The sequence below is a fragment of the Pelophylax lessonae genome (genome assembly GCF_965119305.1).
Source record: "Pelophylax lessonae genome assembly, chromosome: 1".
Classification (NCBI taxonomy): Eukaryota; Metazoa; Chordata; class Amphibia; order Anura; family Ranidae; genus Pelophylax; species Pelophylax lessonae.
This window is the reverse complement of record NC_138768.1, coordinates 2,622,797-2,635,482: the sequence shown is the minus strand read 5'-3', so window position 1 is coordinate 2,635,482 and position 12,686 is coordinate 2,622,797.

Sequence of the window (12,686 nt, the reverse complement as noted above, 5' to 3'; positions counted from 1 at the left end):
TATATACTGTATCGTGGTGCCCTTCCTCTCTCAGAATTGAAAATAGATGTTTTTTTTGACCACTTGTTTCTTACCCAGTCAAGAATGACTCTTGAACTCCGTCCCCCCACATGTGCACAGGGTTTTGGATGTGAATGCTCTCTTAAACATCGGCGCGCACGTAGGTTTATCAGCGCATGCACAAAGATGGTCTGTTGTAGAAATCCCGAACCTTTATGTGGGTCAATCTCCTGCGCATGCACAAAGATGGTCATGTGTGGGTCAATCTCCTGAACATCTGCAGGGCCTCTTCTGCACACACGCCATAATTGAACAGACAAGAACTCAGTGCTCAAGGTGGTGTAATTGCCTGATGACTCACACAGGTGCATGCCCCGGCTCGCTTCCGTGGAAACTTGATAAAGGAAAAGGAATTGGCAGCACTCCGGGTTGAGTCAAAATCCAGATTTATTGACTGGACATCCAAATATGACAATCGTGACAAGGTAGACGCGTTTCACACACATTACCTGATTAAGCACACAGTATGTGAAACGCGTCTACCTTGTCACGATTGTCATATTTGGATGTCCAGTCAATAAATCTGGATTTTGACTCAACCTGGAGAGCTGCCAATTCCTTTTTCTTTACACACGCCATAACGGTGGCACAGGGGGAGGGGGGCGCAGAGTTATTTCAAACCTAAGTCACCAAGCAAAGTGGCTGCAGTAAGAACTGTCTGTGTAGCTTCATTATCTGGAACACTATACTGCCAATAATGCGCAGAACAGGTCAGGGGACTCCCTAGCCTCCTGATCAGCCATCTTTACCATTTTACACACACCAAAAAAAAATAAAAACGTCACTTCCCGGAGGGTGGAGACAATTTTTTATTTCGGTCACATGTACAGGTTGGGGCATGCTCCCGATCCAGCAGGGCACACATTATGTAAAAACGGCAAAACTCCACCCAAAACTGACATTTCGGCAATGGGTGGACACCGGTGGAATGAATCGCTCACCAGCTTCCTTCTGGATTGCAGGCAACAAGATCTCCCCACTTTACGATCTACAGCAGGGGAAGGTTCCTGAGAGGTGTAGGAAGTCAGGGGGTGACTCAACCGTCAGTTCTCCACCCAGGACAGAAATATCCGCTTTGGAGAGAAGAGAACCGGTCATTAGTACATAGAATGAGAACCGGCATACAGGTGACAACGAACCCCCGGTTTATGAAGAATCCTTCTCCATGACTCCGAAAATCCACAGAGAACACGCCCCCTCCCCACAATGCAATGCAATGAAACCTGCCAAGAGACGGTCATCTCACATTATTACAGGATGGGGGGGGGGGGGGGGGAAGGGCCAGCCTAACCATTGATCTGGCATAGTATTATGGGATGGGGAACAGGCCTGACCTCTGACCCAGAGCTAATATCTTTGGTTCTCCCCTCAATGCAATGTGATGAAACCTACCGAGATGGTCCCATGGTATTATAGGTTGGTGGAAAGGGAGGGGGGGGGGGCTGCCAAGTTTGGAGGGAGAGCCTTACCACTGACCTGGCATAGTATTATGGGATGGGGAACAAGATTGACCCCTGACCTGAAGCCAATATCTTTGGTTCCTAAAGGAAAACACACCATCCCCCTACAACGCTATGCGATGAAAACTACCAAGAGATGGTTCCATGGTATTATAGGTTGGTGGAAAGGGGGGGTGACCTCTGACCTGAAGCCAATATCTGTGCATGTGCTATGCTCAGAAGATAAGTCACGCCCCCTGCCCCACAATGCAATGAAACCATCAAGGGATGGTGACGTGGTATTATGGGATTGGGACAAGCCTGACCTCTGACCTGAAGCCAATATCTGTGCTTGTGCCATGTTTGTGGTCGCTTTCTACCAAACTGGAGAGAAAACACTCCCTCTCCCCACAGTGCAATGTGACGAAACCTAAAAAAGGATGGTCCCATGGTATTATTGGATTGGAACAAGCCTGACCTCTGACCTTGAGCCAATATCTGTCCATGTGCCAAGTTTGGAGGGAGAGCCTTACCACTGACCTGGCATAGTATTATGGGATGGGGAACAAGCTTTACCCCTGACCTGAAGCCAATATCTTTATTTCCTAAATGAAGACACACCATATCCCCACAATGCAATGTGATGAAAACTACCAAGAGATGGTCCTATAATATCATGGTACGGGGAACAAGCCTGACCTCTGACTTGGAGGCAGTATCAGTGAATATGCCAAATTTGGAGGGCAAGCCTAACCACAGATGAGGCATAGCATTATGGGACGGGGAACAAGTTTGAACCCTGACCTGGAGCCAATATCTTTGGTTCCTAAATAAAAGACACACCATCTCCCAATGTGCTGAAACCTACCAAGGGAGGGTCCCATGGCATTATGGGACAGGTGACAAGCCTGACCTCTGACTTGGAGCCAATATCAACGCATGTGCCAAGTTTGGAGGGCAAGCATTACCCCTGACCTGGCATAGTATTATGGGATGGGGAACAAGCTTTACCCCTGACCTGAAGCCAATATCTTTGGTTCCTAAATGAATACACACCATCTCCCCACAATGTGATGAAACTTACCAAGGGATAGTCCCATGGTATTATAGGACGGAGACAAGCCTGACCTCTGACTTTGAGCCATTATCAGTGGATTTGCCGAGTTTGGAGAGAAAGCCTTACCACTGACCTGGCATAGTATTATGGGATGGGGGAACAAGCTTTACTCCTGACCTGGAGCCAATATCTACACACCATCTCCCTACAATGCAATATGATAAAACCTACCAAGGGATGGTCCCATGGTATTATGGGAGAAGGAAAAGCCTGACCTCTGACTTGGAGGTGTAGCGGGGTTAAACATGCCTAAAGACACTGTTTGATATGTGGGAAGGAACTAGGCTCCCTCTAGTGGTAGCTGCATGGAATTTCCCGGGCTGTGACTTCCTTTTCACAAGATGAAGAAACTACATCTCCCAGGCTGCTTTGCAAGATCCAGGAACTAGGCTCCCTCTAGTGGTAGCTGCATGGAATTTCCCGGGCTGTGACTTCCTTTTCACAAGATGAAGAAACTACATCTCCCAGGCTGCTTTGCAAGATCCAGGGTGCACGGCTGCACCGCACGGCACTATGGGGGAGGTTATTTAAAGGAAGAGAGAAGCGCGCGAAGGGGGGGGGCCTTTCTGCGCTGGACTCTGAGGAACCAGCGAGCGAGAGTGAAGGACTGACACTGGATATTGGGCCAGAGCCTTTTAGCCTGGAGGGACGACGTGGAACCGTCCCATCTCAAGCACGAGGCACATTCCTGGAGGTCATACTGCTGTTTGCCGAGACCGGAAGTCATCCGCCAGAAGGACCCCGCGCGGCTGGCATATAGCCAAAGGACTGAGACCGCAGTGGAAGCGCGCGAAGGAGAGACTTCTGTTGGTGAGAGGGCACATGCCCAATAACTGACTTTATCTGCTGAAGAGACAGTTTTATCTACAGATAGCGGTAGCGCAGCAGGAGGTGATAAAACCCCGGGGTTTATCACCATACTCTCTCAGGAGACTCATAGACAAACAATAAGGTCTGTAAAGGAGTCGCCAGAGGCTTATCTCTCTCGCAGAAGTTATTGCTCAGTTACGCAGACACCCTGCGGTGACAACTAACAGCTCGTTGTTTTTTCTCTCTTGATCTCTATTCCTAATCTGGATTACAAATGAGCTCTATTCAATAACCTTGCTAGCGAAGATCAACAAGAAAGAAGAGAACTCTGGGGGAGGGACTCAGATAGGCCCACCTACCTGGTACTGTGTCTAGCCTTAATGCAGGAGGAGTGTGGGGGCATTCTTTTACCTTTTTAAAGCTGTTTTAAATAACCTTTTATGGACTTGTATTGTATTGTATTGTATCTCCCCTATTCAATTTGATACATAGTAAACTAAGTTTGGTTAATTACAATCTTGTGCGTTGTTCCATTGTGTCACCCAGAAGGACTACTATTCAAGAAGGTAACAAGGTATTGTTGCATAGTGAAGTATTGTATTCCAACCTGTGTATCTATTTGATAGTCCAGTCCTATTCTGGGTCAGTTGTGCCTGAGGAGGGATCGAGCCAATTTGATTGGGTTGTTAGGCAGGGTGTAGACCCAATAATATAATCAGCAGCTCCTGCGGGGGTGGTGCTACACGTGGGGGCTCGTCCGGGATTTCTACAGTCCTGCAATACAACCCTCTCAGCCATAGAATCCCCTCCCACGCAGAAATGGATCCTGTCGCTGCTGCTGAGTGGTGCAAGGAAGAGACTGTCATAGTGGAAAATGGCCTGGTGGTTGAAATCAAGGGAGAAGCCTGGACTGAAGAAAAGCTCCTCCCTGTTTTGAGGGCACTATCCACAGACAGGAAATTTTGGGTGATTGACATGAAAACTGACACCACTGTCCCACACACGTATGCACTGTGTGAGTGGAGGAAGGGGGTCCCTGATTATTTCAACGGAAACAGTGTAAAAACTACTGACCAAACAGAACTTTTCCTGATACATCCAGGAGTTCCTATTGCGGGTCCCTCATCCACCACCCCTGGGGTATCCAGCCAAGAAAAAGGTGTCCAAGAAGGGCATCCTGAGTCATCACCTTTGTCGACTTTTAGCTCAGAACTGTGTGCTGTTCTTGGGGAGATTGTGGCAAAATGTAGTAGGGACTCCTCGAGCTATTTGATGACTGGATATAGGAAGCTCCGGACATTCTCTGGGAAACAGCCTGTGCCTTCAGCAGAAGATGGGTTCGAAGAGTGGTTAGATACCGCCACTCAGGCTTTGGAGGAATGGGAGGTACCAGAACAGCACAAGAAGCAGAGAATCACAGAGAGTTTAAGGGGACCTGCATTAGAGGCTGTACGTAATCTAAAGCTTAGCAAGAAGAACTGCACTGCACAGGATTATTTGGACATTCTGCAAGATGTGTTTGGTCGGACGGAGAACGCGGCTGAACTTCTCTACCAGTTGGACCACTGTTATCAAGAAGAGGGGGAGAAGTTGTCCGAATTCATTAAACGTCTGGATAGGATTATCCACCAGATTCTGTTAAAGAAAGGAATAGACCACCGGAAAATAGATGAGACTCGTGCACGACAGGTTCTGAAAGGGGCTCAACCTTTAGATCCCATTGCCATACTGTTACGAACTCGTCGAGATGGCGGCATTCTAGAATACCCCGATCTGATTCGAATGGTCAGAGAGGAAGAGGTTATGTTGGACAACAAGAAGAAAAGTCGGCAGTTTGACTCAACTGCCCGGGTTGGAGTGATAAGTGTGGAAGAGGGTGACTCTCAAGTTGAACTCCTAAAGACCCAAGTGTCTCAGTTGATAGAAATGGTGTCCATCCTGACTGGTCAGGTATCCACTCTACCCAAGGGGAGTATATCGGAGAGGCCAGATGAACCTGTTAGTCTCAGCACAGATCCAGAGCCACGGCCTGCAAGATTGTTAACTTGTTTCAACTGCGGGGGAGTTGGGCATGTTAGAAGGGTATGTCCCAGCTCAGGAAATGCTGCCGCGAAACCTCGCGAGCCAGCGGGAAACTTCAGAGGACACCGGTGAAGGAGTCAACCGGGTGTCCGCCAGTCTTAAGGGACTCCAGAAGTGGTGCAGGATCAGGGAAACTGAGTCAGGGGGTCAGACCCAAATATAATACCCCCAGTTCTAGACTCCGGGTTACTGAGGGAAGGAAAGTCAATGCACACCGGGTTCAGCGGGGGCCCAGATCAAGGAAGAAAAAGGAGAAGAGGGCCAGGGTACAGAGAACTGAATCAGACAACCAGGCTACATCAAGAGAATTCCCAACTAACTTGGTCGGGCCCTCCCCAGTGGTCTCGGTTCAGGTGGAAGGAATTTACACAAGAGCCCTCCTTGACACAGGGGCCCAGGTGACTCTTTTGTATAGAGACTTCTATGATAAATATCTTACCCATCTACCTTTGCAGAAGTTGGAAGATCTGGAGATATGGGGTATTGGGACCCAAAGTTTTCCCTATGACGGGTATCTGCCAATCAAGTTGACCTTTGATCCATCAGTGGCTGGTGAAGCGGAAACCTTCGACACCTTAGCGGTGGTCTGTCCTCGTCCACCAGGGGCCAACAAAAGCTCTCTCATCGTAGGAACAAACACTGACCTGGTAAGGCGCCTTCTGATACAACTGGTCCAGGGACAAGATGCTCAGGCGCCAAGGATCCATCCCATGCTACGGCAGGCCTACCAACGATTAGTGTTGGAGCAAGAGACCCCCGCAGAAGGAGTTGGACGACTCTGGAAGCTGGATAGAGCAGAAAAGGTCTTACAGCCAGGAGAGGTGGCCTGTTTTAAGGCTTCTGTTAAACTCACATGGCAACAGCTGGGTCCCTTCATTATCTTTGAATCAGGTCAAAAGGAGAGACAGAGAGGGATAGAAGTGATCCCTGAGGTGATCCCTTTGAAGGTGTTACAGGAAAACCGTGGAAGGGTTTTAGTGAGTGTCAGAAACACCTCTATTACACCAGTGAAGGTACCGGCTAGAGTGCTCCTGGGCCAAGTCAACCCGGCTACCCCAGTTGCCCCCATTGATTTCAAAGAAAAGGAACAGGGTGAAGCGGTTATAGAGGAGCTTTGCTCTGGAAACGCTGCCCTCCCGCCGGAATGGGTGAAGAGGGCCAAGGCACAACTTGCTCGATGTAGGGAAATATTCTCTAAGGACGAGTTTGACGTGGGATGTGCCAGGAGCGCCACTCATAAGATCCGCCTGAGTGAGGACAAGCCTTTCAGGGAGAGAGTCCGGCGAGTCCCCTTAGGTGACTTAGAAGATCTACGTCAACAGCTGGCAGAGCTCAAAAAGATCGGGATTATCCGAGAATCCAGGAGCCCGTATGCTTCCCCGATAGTGGTAGTCCGGAAGAAAAATGGATCTTTGAGGCTTTGTATCGACTACCGAACGCTGAACAGAAGAACCATCCCAGACCAGTATACCACTCCTCGAATCGAAGATGCCCTACAGAGTCTGTCAGGGGCGAAGTGGTTCAGTGTGATGGACTTAAAGAGTGGGTATTATCAGATCCCCATGCACCCTGAAGATCGGGAGAAAACAGCCTTCATCACCCCTGTGGGGTTCTTTGAGTTCAATCGCATGCCTCAGGGGTTGTCCGGGGCCCCTGCTACCTTCCAAAGGCTGATGGAGAGGACCGTTGGAGATATGAATTTGATAGAGGTACTGGTATACTTGGATGATGTTATCGTGTTTGGCAGAACTTTAGAAGAACATGAGGAGAGGTTGGAAAAGGTCTTGAAGAGGCTACATGAAGAAGGTCTGAAACTTTCTCCTGAGAAGTGCCAATTCTATCAGTCCTCGGTCCATTACCTGGGCCATATCGTGTCTGAAGAAGGGGTGGCCACTGACCCGGACAAGCTGGATGCTGTTGCTTCCTGGCCGAGACCCACAAATGTGACCGAACTCCGGTCATTCTTGGGCTTTTGCTCCTATTACAGGAGGTTTGTGGAGGGGTTCGCCCAGATTGCCCGACCCCTAAATGAGCTCCTGAAGAATGAAGAAGATGATGTCCCTGAGTTGGTAAAGCCGGCGAAGTCCACCATAGGCCCCCGGAAGGCTAAGGAATCCATCCAGGATCAGTGGACCCCGGAATGCGAAGGGGCCTTTGTCCAGCTGAAGGAAACCCTAACCACTGCCCCTGTGTTGGCCTATGCGGACCCCACCAAACCATATGAACTGCATGTTGATGCCAGCCGAGATGGGCTGGGGGGGGTACTTTATCAGGAGCATGAGGGTCATCTGCGACCTGTTGCCTATGTGAGCAGAAGCCTACTGCCTGCTGAAAGGAATTATCCTACTCACAAACTTGAATTCTTGGCCTTGAAGTGGGCAGTGGTTGACAAATTGAAAGACTACCTGTACGGAGCTGAATTCATTGTCAAGACAGATAATAATCCCCTCACCTATCTGTTGACTACGGCCAAGCTGGATGCAACAGGACATCGATGGTTGGCTGCCCTCTCTAGCTTCAATTTTAGCCTGAAGTATCGGCCAGGAATCGGAAATAGGGATGCAGATGCCCTATCCAGAAGGTTGCATGTTCCACAGGAACCTGCGGAAGAATGGACTCATTTGGCTCCAGAAGGGGTGCGTGCCCTATATCAGGGAACTGAATTTCGATCCCGAGGAGGGTCAAGAGCAGAAGAGATTGGGGTTTCGGCTATCGGAGTACCCAAATGCTACTGCCAGGTGACCCAAGTTGAAGGGGAGGGTTTGCCCCGGCTGTCCAAAAGGGACTTGCGGAAGGAGCAGTTGGAAGACCCTTTGGGAAAACTTCTCTTGGAAGCCCTGGAGATCCAGAGCCCTGAGTTGCTTCTAACTGACTCCCCTCAGGGGGCCCGTCTGTTGCATAGAGAGTGGACCCGGTTACAGATCAGAGAAGGAGTGGCCTACCGGAGAGGTCCATCTGAAGATCTGGAGGAGAAGTGGCAACTGTTCTTACCAGCTAAATACAGAGAGGGAGTTCTGGCCGCTCTTCATGATAATCATGGCCATCTGGGGCCCGAAAGAACCTTTCAGCTTGTCAGGGACAGGTTCTACTGGCCTTGTATGAGGGCCGAAGTTGAAGGATACTGTCATTCTTGTGTCCGGTGTATACAGAGGAAGACTCTGCCACGTCAAGCAGCCCCAATGGGCCATCTACAAAGTCAGGGACCCATGGAGCTGGTGTGCATTGATTTCCTTTGCTTAGAGCCTGATCTGAGTGGCCAGGGGAATGTCCTTGTGGTAACAGACCATTTTACCAGATATGCTCAAGCATTCCCAACAAGGGATCAGAAGGCCTCAACGGTAGCCAAAGTTCTTGTAGAGAAGTTCTTTGTACATTATGGGTTACCACAACGCCTCCATTCTGATCAGGGAAGGGACTTTGAAAGCAGACTGATCAAGAGACTGTTAGATATGTTAGGCATTCAAAAGACTAGAACCACTCCCTACCATCCACAGGGGGATGCCCAGCCTGAACGATTTAACAGGACTCTTTTGGATATGTTGGGGACTTTGAGCTCAGAGAAGAAACAGCATTGGGGCAAGCACGTAGCTGCCATTGTGCATGCCTACAACAGCACTGTCAGTGATGCTACTGGATATTCCCCTTATCGGCTGATGTTTGGAAGGGAGGCTCGGTTGCCAGTGGATTTGGCCTTTGGCATTTCGCCTGATCATACCTCTTCAGCATCGCATAGAGGATATGTGGACCGACTGCGGAAGAGTCTGAAAGCGGCCTATGACAAGGCTCAGGCCACATCTGATCAACGTGGACTGCGGAATAAAAAAAATTTCGACCTAAAAGTTCGGATCCATGACCTGCAACCAGGGGACAGGGTTTTGTTGAGAAACTTGGGTGTCCCGGGAAAACACAAGTTGGCAGACCGCTGGAAGTCCCAACCTTATGTTATCTGCAAGCAACTGCCAAACCTTCCTGTGTACCAAATTCGGCCTGAAGAAAGTGTGGGTCCATTGAAGGCTTGGCATCGGAACCATTTGCTGCCTCTCTCTGAAGCGGTTCGTATGCCCCCTGTGGAAGACTTGTCAGAGGCCCCTTCGACTTCTCGCCGGTCTAGACCAGTTACCAGATCTCAGACGACGCTCCCAGATGAGGGAGAGGGAAGTTCTCCATCTGAAGATTTGGAAGATGAAGAGGAGGTACCCGACTGGTTGTGGTCATCTCAGTTGCCAGAACCCACACCTGCCTCCCTGTCTTCATCTGACTTGGCTGATAGAGGAGCCCTTCGGGCAGAAGCCCCTGAATTCATACCCTTTCATATGCTTCCAGAAGAAGCAGCTGAGGATGAAGATCCTGAGGAGGAGGTTGCACCCTTCTCTGAAGAAGAACTGACCTCTCTTGAACCATCAGGTTCCTCTGTGTTGGAACATGAGGAGGGGGACATTGAAGAATCCTCAGAAGTGCCTGATCCTAGCACCTCTGAGAGCATGCCTCCACGGGAACAGAGGGAAAGGAGAGTCATTCACCCACCTAAGAGACTGACCTATGATCAATTGGGTGAATGTTCGGAAGAAGCTGTTTTTACCTCCAAAAGATCTCCTGACCAGCCTAGTTCCTCCACTGTAGATTTGGTGGGGGACAACCCTAGCTCACCCCCAGGCACAACTGTACAAGCCACCCAAGTTTTGGGGGGTCTGTGAGAGATCATGAGAACAAAGTATTGAAGTAGAAAACGTTTGCATTTAAGTTTGTACATAAGGATATTGGGTTTGGCCATTATAATAAGCACAGTTTTGATGTTCACAATTTGGTTTACTTTGTGAGTTAATGTTTGCGCACATTTTGTTGCTCTGACCTCACTATATGTTTTTTTCTCTTTCTCACCTTTTGATGTTTTTTTTTCAACACAAACTTTAAGATGTAAGTGTTTAAGAAATTGCAAAGGCACATGTGCTTTTTAAAGGAGCACTATATAAAAGCACTAGAAATCAGCACTATATTAACACTGTAGAAATCACTTATTTGTTTATTAATTGCACTTTATCGTTTTACTGTTGCACTGCTATTAGAATACAAAGTTGGATGTATTCAGATTGACTTATTTCAGCAAAATGTTAATGTTTTTGTTGTATAATGCCAACCTATGCACTAGGGTACATACTGTTGACCTCTTTGGGGACCAAAGTTTCTCAAGTGGGGGGAGTGTGTAGCGGGGTTAAACATGCCTAAAGACACTGTTTGATATGTGGGAAGGAACTAGGCTCCCTCTAGTGGTAGCTGCATGGAATTTCCCGGGCTGTGACTTCCTTTTCACAAGATGAAGAAACTACATCTCCCAGGCTGCTTTGCAAGATCCAGGAACTAGGCTCCCTCTAGTGGTAGCTGCATGGAATTTCCCGGGCTGTGACTTCCTTTTCACAAGATGAAGAAACTACATCTCCCAGGCTGCTTTGCAAGATCCAGGGTGCACGGCTGCACCGCACGGCACTATGGGGGAGGTTATTTAAAGGAAGAGAGAAGCGCGCGAAGGGGGGGGCCTTTCTGCGCTGGACTCTGAGGAACCAGCGAGCGAGAGTGAAGGACTGACACTGGATATTGGGCCAGAGCCTTTTAGCCTGGAGGGACGACGTGGAACCGTCCCATCTCAAGCACGAGGCACATTCCTGGAGGTCATACTGCTGTTTGCCGAGACCGGAAGTCATCCGCCAGAAGGACCCCGCGCGGCTGGCATATAGCCAAAGGACTGAGACCGCAGTGGAAGCGCGCGAAGGAGAGACTTCTGTTGGTGAGAGGGCACATGCCCAATAACTGACTTTATCTGCTGAAGAGACAGTTTTATCTACAGATAGCGGTAGCGCAGCAGGAGGTGATAAAACCCCGGGGTTTATCACCATACTCTCTCAGGAGACTCATAGACAAACAATAAGGTCTGTAAAGGAGTCGCCAGAGGCTTATCTCTCTCGCAGAAGTTATTGCTCAGTTACGCAGACACCCTGCGGTGACAACTAACAGCTCGTTGTTTTTTCTCTCTTGATCTCTATTCCTAATCTGGATTACAAATGAGCTCTATTCAATAACCTTGCTAGCGAAGATCAACAAGAAAGAAGAGAACTCTGGGGGAGGGACTCAGATAGGCCCACCTACCTGGTACTGTGTCTAGCCTTAATGCAGGAGGAGTGTGGGGGCATTCTTTTACCTTTTTAAAGCTGTTTTAAATAACCTTTTATGGACTTGTATTGTATTGTATTGTATCTCCCCTATTCAATTTGATACATAGTAAACTAAGTTTGGTTAATTACAATCTTGTGCGTTGTTCCATTGTGTCACCCAGAAGGACTACTATTCAAGAAGGTAACAAGGTATTGTTGCATAGTGAAGTATTGTATTCCAACCTGTGTATCTATTTGATAGTCCAGTCCTATTCTGGGTCAGTTGTGCCTGAGGAGGGATCGAGCCAATTTGATTGGGTTGTTAGGCAGGGTGTAGACCCAATAATATAATCAGCAGCTCCTGCGGGGGTGGTGCTACACAGGCAATATCAGTGAATATGCCAAATTTGTAGGGCAAGCCTAACCACTGACCTGTCATAGTATTTTGGGATGAGAACAAGCTTGACCCCGGACCTGGAGTCAATGTCTTAAATTCATAAACCAAGACACACCATCTCCACGCAATGCAATGTGATGTGATAAAACCTACCAAGGGATGGTCCAATGGCGTTATGGGATAGGGAAAAAGCCTGAACTCTGACCAGGAGCCAATATCTGTGTATGTGCCATGACCAGGAGTTAGGACACACCCCCTCCCTGCAAAGCAATTTGATGTAACCTAACAAGAGAAGTTCATCTAATAGTATTACAGAATGGTGGGGGGTGGGCGAGCCTAACCTCTGACTTGGCCTAGTATTATGAGATGGGGAGGATAGCCTAACCTCTGACCTAGAGACAAATATTGGTGCAGGTGCCATGATCAGGGTTGCTTTGACCCAAATTGGAGATAAGACAAGACACGCCCCCTTAACCCCAATGCAATGAGATGAAACCTACCAAGAGATGGTAGTCTCATAGTATTATGGGATGGCAGGGGGAGGGTGAGCCTAACCTCTGACTTGGCCCAGTATTATGGGATGGAGAGGATGACCTCTGAATGGGAGCAGTTATTAGTGCACGTGCTTTGTTCACTTG